This window comes from Pristiophorus japonicus, chromosome 4, assembly GCF_044704955.1.
Source record: "Pristiophorus japonicus isolate sPriJap1 chromosome 4, sPriJap1.hap1, whole genome shotgun sequence".
NCBI classification, from domain to species: domain Eukaryota; kingdom Metazoa; phylum Chordata; class Chondrichthyes; family Pristiophoridae; genus Pristiophorus; species Pristiophorus japonicus.
Window position 1 is genome coordinate 39057975 of NC_091980.1, and position 11462 is coordinate 39069436.

The window sequence follows — 11462 nt, forward strand, 5'->3', positions numbered from 1 at the left end:
AACATTCCATAGACTCTGGATCAGTTCCAATGGAGTGGAGGGTAGCCAATGTAACCCCACTTTTTAAAAAAGGAGGGAGAGAGAAAACAGGGAATTATAGACCGGTTAGCCTGACATCGGTAGTGGGTAAAATGATGGAATCAATTATTAAGGATGTCATAGCAGCGCATTTGGAAAGAGGTGAGATGATAGGTCCAAGTCAGCATGGATTTGTGAAAGGGAAATCATGCTTGACAAATCTTCTGGAATTTTTTGAGGATGTTTCCAGTAAAGTGGACAAGGGAGAACCAGTTGATGTGGTGTATTTGGACTTTCAGAAGGCTTTCGACAAGGTCCCACACAAGAGATTAATGTGCAAAGTTAGAGCACATGGGATTGGGGATAGTGTGCTGACGTGGATTGAGAACTGGTTGGCAGACAGGAACCAAAGAGTAGGAGTAAATGGGGACTTTTCAGAATGGTAGGCAGTGACGAGTGGGGTACCGCCAAGGTTCTGTGCTGGGGCCCCAGCTGTTTACATTGTACATTAATGATTTAGATGAGGGGATTAAATGTAGTATCTCCAAATTTGCAGATGACACTAAGTTGGGTGGCAGTGTGAGCTGCGAGGAGGATGCTATGAGGCTGCAGAGTGACTTGGATAGGTTAGGTGAGTGAGCAAATGCATGGCAGATGAAGTATAATGTGGATAAATGTGAGGTTATCCACTTTGGTGGTAAAAACAGAGAGACAGACTATTATCTGAATGGTGACAGATTAGGAAAAGGGGAGGCGCAACGAGACCTGGGTGTCATGATACATCAGTCATTGATGGTTGGCATGCAGGTACAGCAGGCGGTTAAGAAAGCAAATGGCATGTTGGCCTTCATAGCGAGGGGATTTGAGTACAGGGGCAGGGAGGAGTTACTACAGTGTACAGGGCCATGGTGAGGCCACACCTGGAGTATTGTGTACAGTTTTGGTCTCCTAACTTGAGGAAGGACATTCTTGCTATTGAGGGAGTGCAGCGAAGGTTCACCAGACTGATTCCCGGGATGGCGGGACTGACATACCAAGAAAGATTGGATCAACTGGGCTTGTATTCACTGGAGTTCAGAAGAATGAGAGGGGATCTCATAGAAACGTTTAAAATTCTGACGGGTTTAGACAGGTTAGATGCAGGAAGAATGTTCCCAATGTTGGGGAAGTCCAGAACCAGGGGTCACAGTTTAAGGATAAGGGGTAAGCCATTTAGGACCGAGATGAGGAGAAACTTCTTCACCCAGAGAGTAGTGAACCTGTGGAATTCTCTACCACAAAAAGTTGTTGAGGCCAATTCACTAAATATATTCAAAAAGGAGTTAGATGTAGTCCTTACTACTCGGGGGATCAAGGGGTATGGCGAGAAAGCAGGAAGGGGGTACTGAAGTTGCATGTTCAGCCATGAACTCATTGAATGGCGGTGCAGGCTAGAAGGGCCGATGGCCTACTCCTGCACCTATTTTCTATGTTTCTATGTCAAAGCCATGAAGCGGGTATAGAAGTGATTTACAAAGATTATGTCAGGGCTGAGAGGCTTTAGTTAGAAGTGGAGATGAACGAAGCTTTATTTTTAATGCCAGAAAAGAGAACATTGTGGAGCTCAAAGAGAAGTGTTCAAAATCATGATAGTTTATACGGATTTACTTTATCAAAACAGATTTCCACTCTTTAGTGAGTTGGTTATGTAAAGTCCTGTCCCCTCAGTACAGATTCACACGAGGCATGTAGTGAAGTCAAGGTCACTCTGGACCTGCACCTTTATTTCACAGCTCTGGAATGCTGCACTTGCCTGAGACCTGTCCTTATATACCTGTCTCTTGCAAGTACACCTCTGGTGGTAAGGTGTGCTGGTGGTTACAGGTCATATCTTATTAGTCATGTGTAGCATGTTAGCATACAGTTATATATAATAATGTAAGATACATGACATCACCCTCCCCCAAGGTTTTATTGTCTTTATAGGTTCAGTCCCTCAGGTGATCTACGCTCTCGCGTGGAGCATATGAGTTGTGGTTCAGTTGTTTGCCTTGGTGTCTGTTTTTCTTTGGGTGTGGTTACTGGTATCTCGCCTGGGCTGTCTGTTTCGATTGGTGTGATTGTTGTTGACTCGCCTGGGCTGTCTGTTGGGATTTCCCTTTCCTCAGGTTGTTCCCTCCGTCTGTCCACCAGGTGTGGTGCGAGTTCCACATTGTAGTCTGCCTCTGGTTCCGCAGTGTTGTTGGTAAATCTGCTTTTGACTTGGTCTACATGCCTCCGGCATGTTTTGCCATGGTCCATTTGTACTACCAGTAGCCTGTTTCCTTCCTTGCCCGTTACTGTCCCTGCAAGCCATTTGGGACCCCTGCCATAGTATAGTACAAACACTTTGTCCCCTATCTCATTCCATCTCCCCCTCGAATTTCTGTCATGGTACTCAGTCAGCTTACGGCGCTTTGCCTCAACGATTTCGTGCATGTCTGGGAGGATTAATAAGAGCCTTGTTTTTAAAGTCCTTTTCATCAACAATTGCGCGGGGGGGATCCCAGTCAGTGAGTGCGGACGAGATCTGTATGCCAGCAGCAGTCAGGACAGGCGACCCTGCAGCATGGGACCTTGGATTTTAAGCATGCCTTGTTTAATGATTTGCACTGCTCTCTCCGCCTGGCCGTTGGAGGCCGGCTTGAACGGTGCCGTCTTGACGTGATTTATGCCGTGGTCAATTATAAAGTCTTGGAATTCTGCGCTGGCCATTGTCACTGACCAATATGTCAGGGATTCCGTGCGTTGCAAACATGGTTGCGAGGCTCTCCACAGTGGTCGAATTTAAAATGGTGCATTCGATCCACTTTGAAAATGCATCTACAACTACGAGGAACATTTTGCATAGTCTACGTGCAGCCGCGACCACGGTTTGGTAGGCCAGGGCCAGGGGCTCAGTGGAGCCTCCCTGGGGGCATTGCTGAGTTGGGCACAAATGGTGCACCTTCGGACGCAGAGCTCCAAGTCCGCATCAATACCAGGCCAGCAGATGTAGGATCTGGCTATGGCCTTCATGAGAACGATCCCCGGGTGCTCACGATGGAACTCCCGGACAAAAGCCTCTCTGCCTCGCAGAGGCATGACTACTCAGCTGCCCCACATCAGGCAGTCTGCTTGTAGTGATAGCTCATGCATGCGCCTGTGAAAGGGTTTTAATTCCTCGGGGCAGGTATCGCGAGCCTCTGCCCAGTTACCGGTTAGGACACATCTTTTTACTGAGGATAACGTGGGGTCGCTGGCCGTCCAGGGTCTGATTTAGCGAACCGTCATGGGCGAACCTGTGGAATCAAAGGCATTGATTGCCATGACTATCTCACAGTCCTGTTCATCAGACCCTTCCGTGGTCGCCAGGGGTAGCCTGCTGAGCGCGTCGGCACAGTTGTCTGTGTTTGGTCTGTGCCTTATGGTATAGTCGTAGGACGCCAGCATGAGTGCCCACCGTTGAATTCGCGCCGAGGTGATGGCATTTATTGTCTTGTTCTCGGATAGGAGGGACGTGAGGGGCTTGTGGTCGGTTTCTAACGCGAACTTGGCCCCGAAAAGGTATTGGTGCATCTTTTTGACACTGTACACGCATGCGAGTGCCTCCTTCTCTACCATTCCGTACCCGCGCTGCGCCCGCGAAAGTGACCTGGAGGCATAAGCTATGGGTTGTAATTTGCCCGCACTATTGACATGTTGCAAAACGCACCCGACCCCATACACTGACGCATCGCATGTGAGAACTAGCTTTTCATCTGGATCAAAGAAAGTCAAAACACTGTTGGAACACAGAAGGTTGCGCGCCTTATTGAAGGCGCGTTCCTGGGTGTCCCCCCAAAACCAATCACACCCCTTCCTGAGTAGCATGTGAAGAGGCTCCAGCAGCGTGCTTAAGTTCTGCATAAAGTTCCCAAAGTAATTGAGTAGCCCGAGAAAGGCGCGCAGTTCTGAGACATTCCGGGGTCTGGGTGCCAGGCGAATTGCTTCTGTTTTGGACTCTGTTGAGCGGATTCCATCAGCGGCAATCCTTCTGCCCAAAAATTCAACCTCGGGTGCGAGAAACAGGCACTTGGATTTCTTGACTCGTAGGCCTACCCGATCCAACTGCTTTAGTACTTCCTCCAAATTACGGAGATGGGGGGTCGGTGTTCCTGCCCGTGATAAGTATGTCATCTTGAAATACAACCGTCCCCGGGATGGACTTGAGCAGACTTTCCATGTTGCGCTGAAATATGGCAGCTGCCGACCTGATGCTGAATGGGCATCGATTGTACATGAAAAAGCCTCGATGTGTGTTGATGGTGGTGAGTAGCTTGGATTCCTCGGTCAATTCTTGCGTCATATACGCAGATGTGAGGTCTAATTTTGAGAAAAGTTTACGTCCAGCCAATGTAGCAAAAATGTCCTCCGCTCTGGGCAGCGGGTACTGGTCCTGTAGGGAGATTCTGTTTATGGTAGATTTGTAGTCCCCACAGATTTGTACGGATCCATCAGGCTTCATGACTGGGACGATGGGACTTGCCCAGTCGCTAAATTCCACAGGTGATATAATGCCTTCCCGCAGAAGCCTGTCTAGTTCGTGTTCAATCTTTTCCCTCATCACATAGGGTACAGCTCTGGCCTTGTGATGGACTGGTCTAGCATCCTGTGTGATGTCGATTTTGACTTTGGCCCCTTTGAAAGTGCCCACACCTGGCTAAAAGAGATGTTCAAATCGCTTTATAACTGTTGAGCAGGAGGTCCGTTCCTCTAATGACATGGCATAGACATCATCCCATTTCCAGTTTAGTTTTGCCAGCCAGCTTCTCCCCAGCAGTGCTGGGGGGTTTCCAGGGACAATCCACAGGGGAAGTCGGTTCACTGTCCCTTTGTGTGTGACAGAGAGCATGGCGCTGACGAGGACTGGTACGATTTCTTTGGTATAGGTCCTTAGTTTGGTGTCGACCCTTGTGAGTTTTGGTCTGTCTCTTTTATGTGGCCACAGTTTCTCAAGAGAGATTGACTCGCTCCCGTATCCAGCTCCATGTTGACAGATATCCTGTTGAGTAGGACCCTCATCATTATAGGAGGCGTCCTGTTGTAGGAACTGCGGCCATTGATCGTGTTGACCTGCTGTACATCGGTGTCCCCACCATCTTCTGGTCCGCTTTCCGACCCATCTGATTCGTATACCAGCCGAGCTGCCGTTTTTTTGCACATGCGGGCCAAATGTCCTGTATATTCACAATTTCTGCAAACAGCCTGCTGAAATCAACATCCCCTTGATGAGTGCCCACCCCCTCACCTCCAGCACAGACCTGTTCCATTGTTCAAAGTGTTCCCAAAGAATGAGCTGCGTCTGGCTGATCTCTCTTGAGCTTCTCTCAGTTTGTAGTTGAATGCTCGCATTGTGGGTTGATGAGGTGTGAACGGCCGTTCCAGTGGCCCTTGATGGCTTCTGCCTGCTGTCGAGAGCCTGTTCTCCCGGTTTTGTCTGTGTGTGGGGGTAGCTTGTTTAGTGCTGTGAACTTCTTGTTCTGATATTTCGTTAGTTGTTGTACCTGCATTGTAAATCAACCTCGTTTCTTCTTCCCCTACCAAGAATGTCTGTGCAACCAGTGCTGCTGCCTCTAAGGTCAGGTTCTTGGTCTCTATGAGCTTTCGGAATATGCCTACGTGGCCTATTCCTTCAATGAAAAAGTCTCTCAGCATTTCTCTCCTCAGTTCATCGGAGAACTCACATAAACTAGCCAACCTCCGAAGTTCCGCCATGAAGTCGGGTATGCTCTGGCCCACACAGCGTCTGTAGTTGTAGAACCTGTGTCTGGCCATGTGTAGACTGCTCGCTGGCTTCAGGTGGTCTCTTCCCAGTGTGCTCAATTCTTCAAACGACTTGCTTGCTGGTTTCTCGGGTGCCAACAGATCCTTCATTAAAGCATATGTTTTCGAGCCACAGCTGGTCAAGAGACGGGCTCTTCTCTTGTCTGCCTTATTGTCGCCCAACCAGTCTTTGGTTACAAAGCTTTGCTGGAGCCTTTCTATAAAGTCCTCCCAATTGTCTCCCGCATTGTACTTTTTATCTGATCAGTTGTTCGCCATTCTGTGGATTCTGTAATCCCGTAACTGGTCGCCACTGTAAAGTCCTGTCCCCTCAGTACAGATTCACACGAGGCATGTAGTGAAGTCAAGGTCACTCTGGACCTGCACCTTTATTTCACAGCTCTGGAATGCTGCACTGGCCTGAGACCTGTCCTTATATACCTGTCTCTTGCAAGTGCACCCCTGGTGGTAAGGTATGCTAGTGGTTACAGGTCATATCTTATTACAGTCATGTATAGCATGTTAGGATACAGTTATATATAATAATATAAGATACATGACAGGTTACTAGAGAGTTTAAATTAATGATCATTACCAAAGGAATGAAGGGAAATATCAAGAGAAATGTTTTGCGCAGAGAGCTGTTAAAACATTGTGGCCTCACCAGAAACAGTGGTGGAAGCAGAATCTAATTTTAAAAGGGAGGTGGCAAAATATATTTTTTAAGAAAAATATAAAGTGAAATGAGGAAAGGACAAGGGAATAGAACTAACAGAAAACAGAGAGTGGGGATAAATGGTTAATTTTCTAGTTGGTAATCAGTAACAAGTGGGTTGCTGCAGGGATCAGTGCTGGGACCCCAACTATTTACAATCTATATTAACGACTTGGAAGAAGGGACCGAGTGTAACGTAGCCAAGTTTGCTGACGATACAAAGATGGGAGGAAAAGCAATGTGTGAGGAGAACACAAAAAATCTGCAAAAGGACATAGACAGGTTAAGTGAGTGGGCAAAAATTTGACAGATGGAGTATAATGTTGGAAAGTGTGAGGTCATGCACTTTGGCAGAAAAAAATCAACGAGCAAGTTATTATTTCAATGGAGAAAGATTGCAAAGTGCTGCAGTACAGCTGGACCTGGGGGTACTTGTGCATGAAATACAAAAGGATAGTATGCAGGTACAGCAAGTGATCAGGAAGGCCAATGGAATCTTGGCCTTTATTGCAAAGGGGATGGAGTATCAAAGCAGGGAAGTCTTGCTACAGTTATACAGGGTATTGGTGAGGCCACACCTGGAATACTGCGTGCAGTTTTGGTTTCCATATTTACGAAAGGATATACTTGCTTTGGAGGCAGTTCAGAGAAGGTTCATTAAGTTGATTCCAGAGGTGAGGGGCTTGACATGAGGAAAGGTTGAGTCGGTTGGGCCTCTACTCAGTGGAATTCAGAAGAATGGGAAGTGATCTTATCGAAATGTATAAGATTATGAGGGAGCTTGACAAGGTGGATGCAGAGAGGATAGGGGAGACTCGAGGGCATGATCTTAGAATAAGGGGCCACCCATTTAAAACTGAGATGAGGAGGAATTTCTTCTCTGAGGGTTGTAAATCAATGGAATTTGCTGCCTCAGAGAGCTGTGGAAGCTGGGATGTTGAATAAATTTACGACCGAAAAAGACAGTTTCTTAAATGATCAGGGGATAAGGGGTTATCGGGAGCAGGCAGGGAAGTGGACCTGAGTCAATGATCGGATCAGCCATGAATGGCCTACTCCTGCTCCTATTTCTTATGTTCTTCAAGTTGTTGGCCCCTTTAGATAGCCACTACAAGCATAGTGGGCTGAATGTCCTTTGCTGCTAAAAAAAAATCTTAAATTGTAGAAACCACTTGTATAACCATTTGAATGAATTCATTTAACCAGATCTAGTAAGAGAAATTTACTGAAGTTATGTCTTAGCCTCCTTTGATCTGAAAATAATGTTATTTAATCTGGGTTTGCCACAAATAATCACGTGAAGGTTGGTGGGACCCACGGCCCTGAATTTGCGGTCGGCAGCGTAGCTCCGGAAGATGCCGCTGACATCCGAAGGAAATCCACACTTGCCTCGTGTGAACTTCCCTTTGAGAAGCTGCTTTCAAATGCTGCAGAGTTGTGCGTAACGCAGTGCCCCACGGAGCCCAGGAGAGCACCGTTGTGCATCTGCGAACCTGGGATCATGTGGGGCAGTGCTCCATTCATTTCCTGACTCTTAATCAGGAAACAGAGGAGATTACTGATTTACACAATTCATTTTATAAGGCTATTAAATCATACATGCCATTCAGTTACAGAAATGAAAAGTTAATTGTACAAAGAGAATAGAAATGATGCATTTCCTATTAAGTGTATAAAACAATTGTCCATTAATAAAATGTAGTGGTGACATTAGTTCCATTCAATTTTCTCAAGCTATTTTCTACCCAACAATCAAGATAAGATGTTACCATTATTTCTAAAAGCAAAACATCGCTGGGATAATAGATACAATCCCTTCCTTTCAGTATGAATAATCTAATCTGCTGGAAACAAATTTGCTATGTGTTTATCAATGTCTTGGTAGTCTGTCGTATCCAATAAAGACGTTGATGTGCTAATCATCAATGGCATGTGTCTTCAAGTGGCTGTATAAGCCAATTCTGGATGCACATAGACTCTTGCACACCAGACTAGGGAAGTTTAGTGTGCCTGATGCTGATAGTACTGCCACCTGAAATCGTCTATCTCTAGTATCCCGCAGGTGTTGACATCAGCTTTCTTAAAAGGTCTGGCAAGCAGTCCTCGTGAGGGTTCGCCACTGGATTTTTTTAGCTGCTGTATTCTCGAGGTCCTTTGGTCAGATGACACAGTACTGGAGGTTCGCCTTAATGCAATCTTTATAGTGCTTGCGGGGGCGCATACCTGGTGTCTTCGGCCTTCACAGAGCTCGCCGTGAAGAAGCTGACGAGGAATCCTTGACTCATCCATGCGGATGACATGTCCGGCCCACCGGAACTGGGCTCGCATGATCATCACCTCAATACTAGTTGATTGTGCTCTCTCCAGAACCTCAAAGTTTGACACCCGGTCTTGCCAGCGTATGTGAAGTATAAATCTGAGACTGCGCCTGTGGAAAGCTTCCAACTTTTTGGTGTGTCGCCTGTAAGGTGTCCAGGTCTCACATCCATTAAGGAGAGATGAGAAAACGACTGCTCGAAACACCAACAATTTAGTTGACAATCGGATGTGGTGGTGACTCAACACCCTGGTGTGCAAGCGACCAAGTTCCTGGCTGGCTTTGCAGATCCTTGCATCAATCTCCTTGTCCAAAGACCCATCACTTGATATGGTGCTGCCAAGGTACTAGAAGCTGTCCACTGACTTTAGTTGTATACTGTCATGTATTCAACCAGCATTGTAACCCATGTATAATCTGACCTAAGTTGTACACCGTGAGAACACTGACCACTAGGTGGGAGACACTTCTAACCTGGACCTTCAGGTATAAAAGGGGAAGCTCCACCCACCTTCATCACTTGAGTGCTAAGGAATAAAGGACAGGTCACAGACTGACTTTCTCTCAAGCATGGGCCTCGTGTGCATTTATACTGTGTAGTAAGGACCTATCAATGGCGACAAGAAACTGGGATTTAAACACGCGAGCATGGCCACTAGCAGAACAGACGAGAGGTACTGTGTTAAAGAATGGTTGGGACAGAGACTCAACATTGTTAAAGCAGCACACAGTTCTCCAGGCAGACAAGGGCAGTCAGGCATGTCCCAACATGTAGTCGAACCCAGAGGGGGAGTTCGACAGAGACAATGGCAAGCTGAACAGCGATTCACGCCATTGCAAGGGACAATGCGGCCAGTAATGGGGCCATCAACACCTGTTAATGGTGCACTCAAGGACAATAACAGGAGCAGTCAGGGATGATCGACTGGCAAGGGACCTTTTGTTTCAAACCGCAACTCATGCTGGAGGCGTGGAGGCATACATTCAGCCGGAGTTTGCAGAGATGAGCAAAATACCTGCAGAAATTGCAGAAATGGACACGGGGAAATCACTGGAAGCTGAAGTTCAGCGAGTTCATGTGGAGCACGTACACAGTTCATACACCGGGACGCCACCGATAATGATGAAAGTGCTCCTCAATGGCATCCCAGTATCAATGGAGTTAGACACGGGTGCCAGCCAGTCCCTGATGGGTATCAAACAGTTCGAAAAGTTGTGGGCATCCAAGGCCAGGAGGCCAAAATTATCGCCGATTGACGCACAGCTACGGACTTACACAAAGCAGATCATTCCGGTGCTAGGCAGCACCATGGTAGTCGTGACCCACAAAGATTCGGAGAACAGGTTGCCACTCCGGATTGTCCCAGAGGACGGTCCCGCACTACTGGGGAGGAGTTGGCTTGCTGTCATGAACTGGAAATGGGGCGATGTCAATGCAATTTCCTCTGTGGAGCGAGTATCATGCTCACAGGTCCTGGACAAATTTGACTCATTATTTCAACCCGGCATTGGCACTTTTATGAGGACCAAGGTAGTGATTCACATAAACCCGGACACCAGACCAGTACACCACAAGGCCAGAGCGGTGCCGTACGTGATGCGGGAAAAGATATAAGGCGAATTGGACCGCCTGTTGAGGGAAGGCATCATCTCGCCAGTTGAATTCAATGACTGGACGAGCCCGATTGTGCCGGTGCTCAAGGCGAATGGGTCGGTCAGGACATGTGGCGATTACAAGGCCACTATCAATCGGGTGTCACTCCAAGACCAGTACCCGCTACCGAGAGCGGAGGACCTCTTTGCGACGCTATCCGGTGGCAAACTTTTTTCAAAATTGAACCTGACCTCAGCTTACATGACCCAGGAGCTGGCGAGTGAGTCGAAGAAGCTGACCACCATCACGACATACAAGGGGTTGTTTGAGTACAACAGATGTCCGTTCGGGATTCGCTCGGCCGCTGCGATCTTCCAACGAAATATGGAAAGCCTCCTCAAGTCGATTCCAGGGACGGTGGTTTTTCAGAACGACATCCTCATTACGGGTTACAATACTGAAGAACACCTCCACAACCTGGAGGAGGTGCTACGCAGACTGGACCGGGTAGGTCTGCGACTGAAAAAGGCGAAGTGCGTCTTCCTAGCTCCAGAGGTAGAATTCCTGGGGATGAGGGTAGCAGCAGACGGGATCAGCCCTACTGCATCCAAGATGGAAGCGATCCAGAGAGCACCCAGACCCCGTAACACGACAGAGCTGCGTTCGTTCCTGGGGCTCCTGAACTATTTTGGTAACTTTCTTCCCAAATTGAGCACGCTGCTAGAGCCGCTACACGTGCTCCTACGCAAAGGTCGCGAATGGGTCTGGGGGGACAGCCAGGAAAGGGCTTTTAATAGAGCACGCAATTTGTTATGTTCCAACAATCTGTTAACGCTATATGACCCATGTAAGAAACTTGTGTTAACGTGCGATGCGTCGTCCTATGGTGTTGGGTGTGTGTTGCAGCATGTCAATGCCAAGGGTCAGTTACAGCCGGTAGCTTATGCCTCCAGGAGTCTGGCCCAGGCAGAAAGGGGCTACGGGATGGTAGAAAAGGAGGCGCTCGCATGTGTATA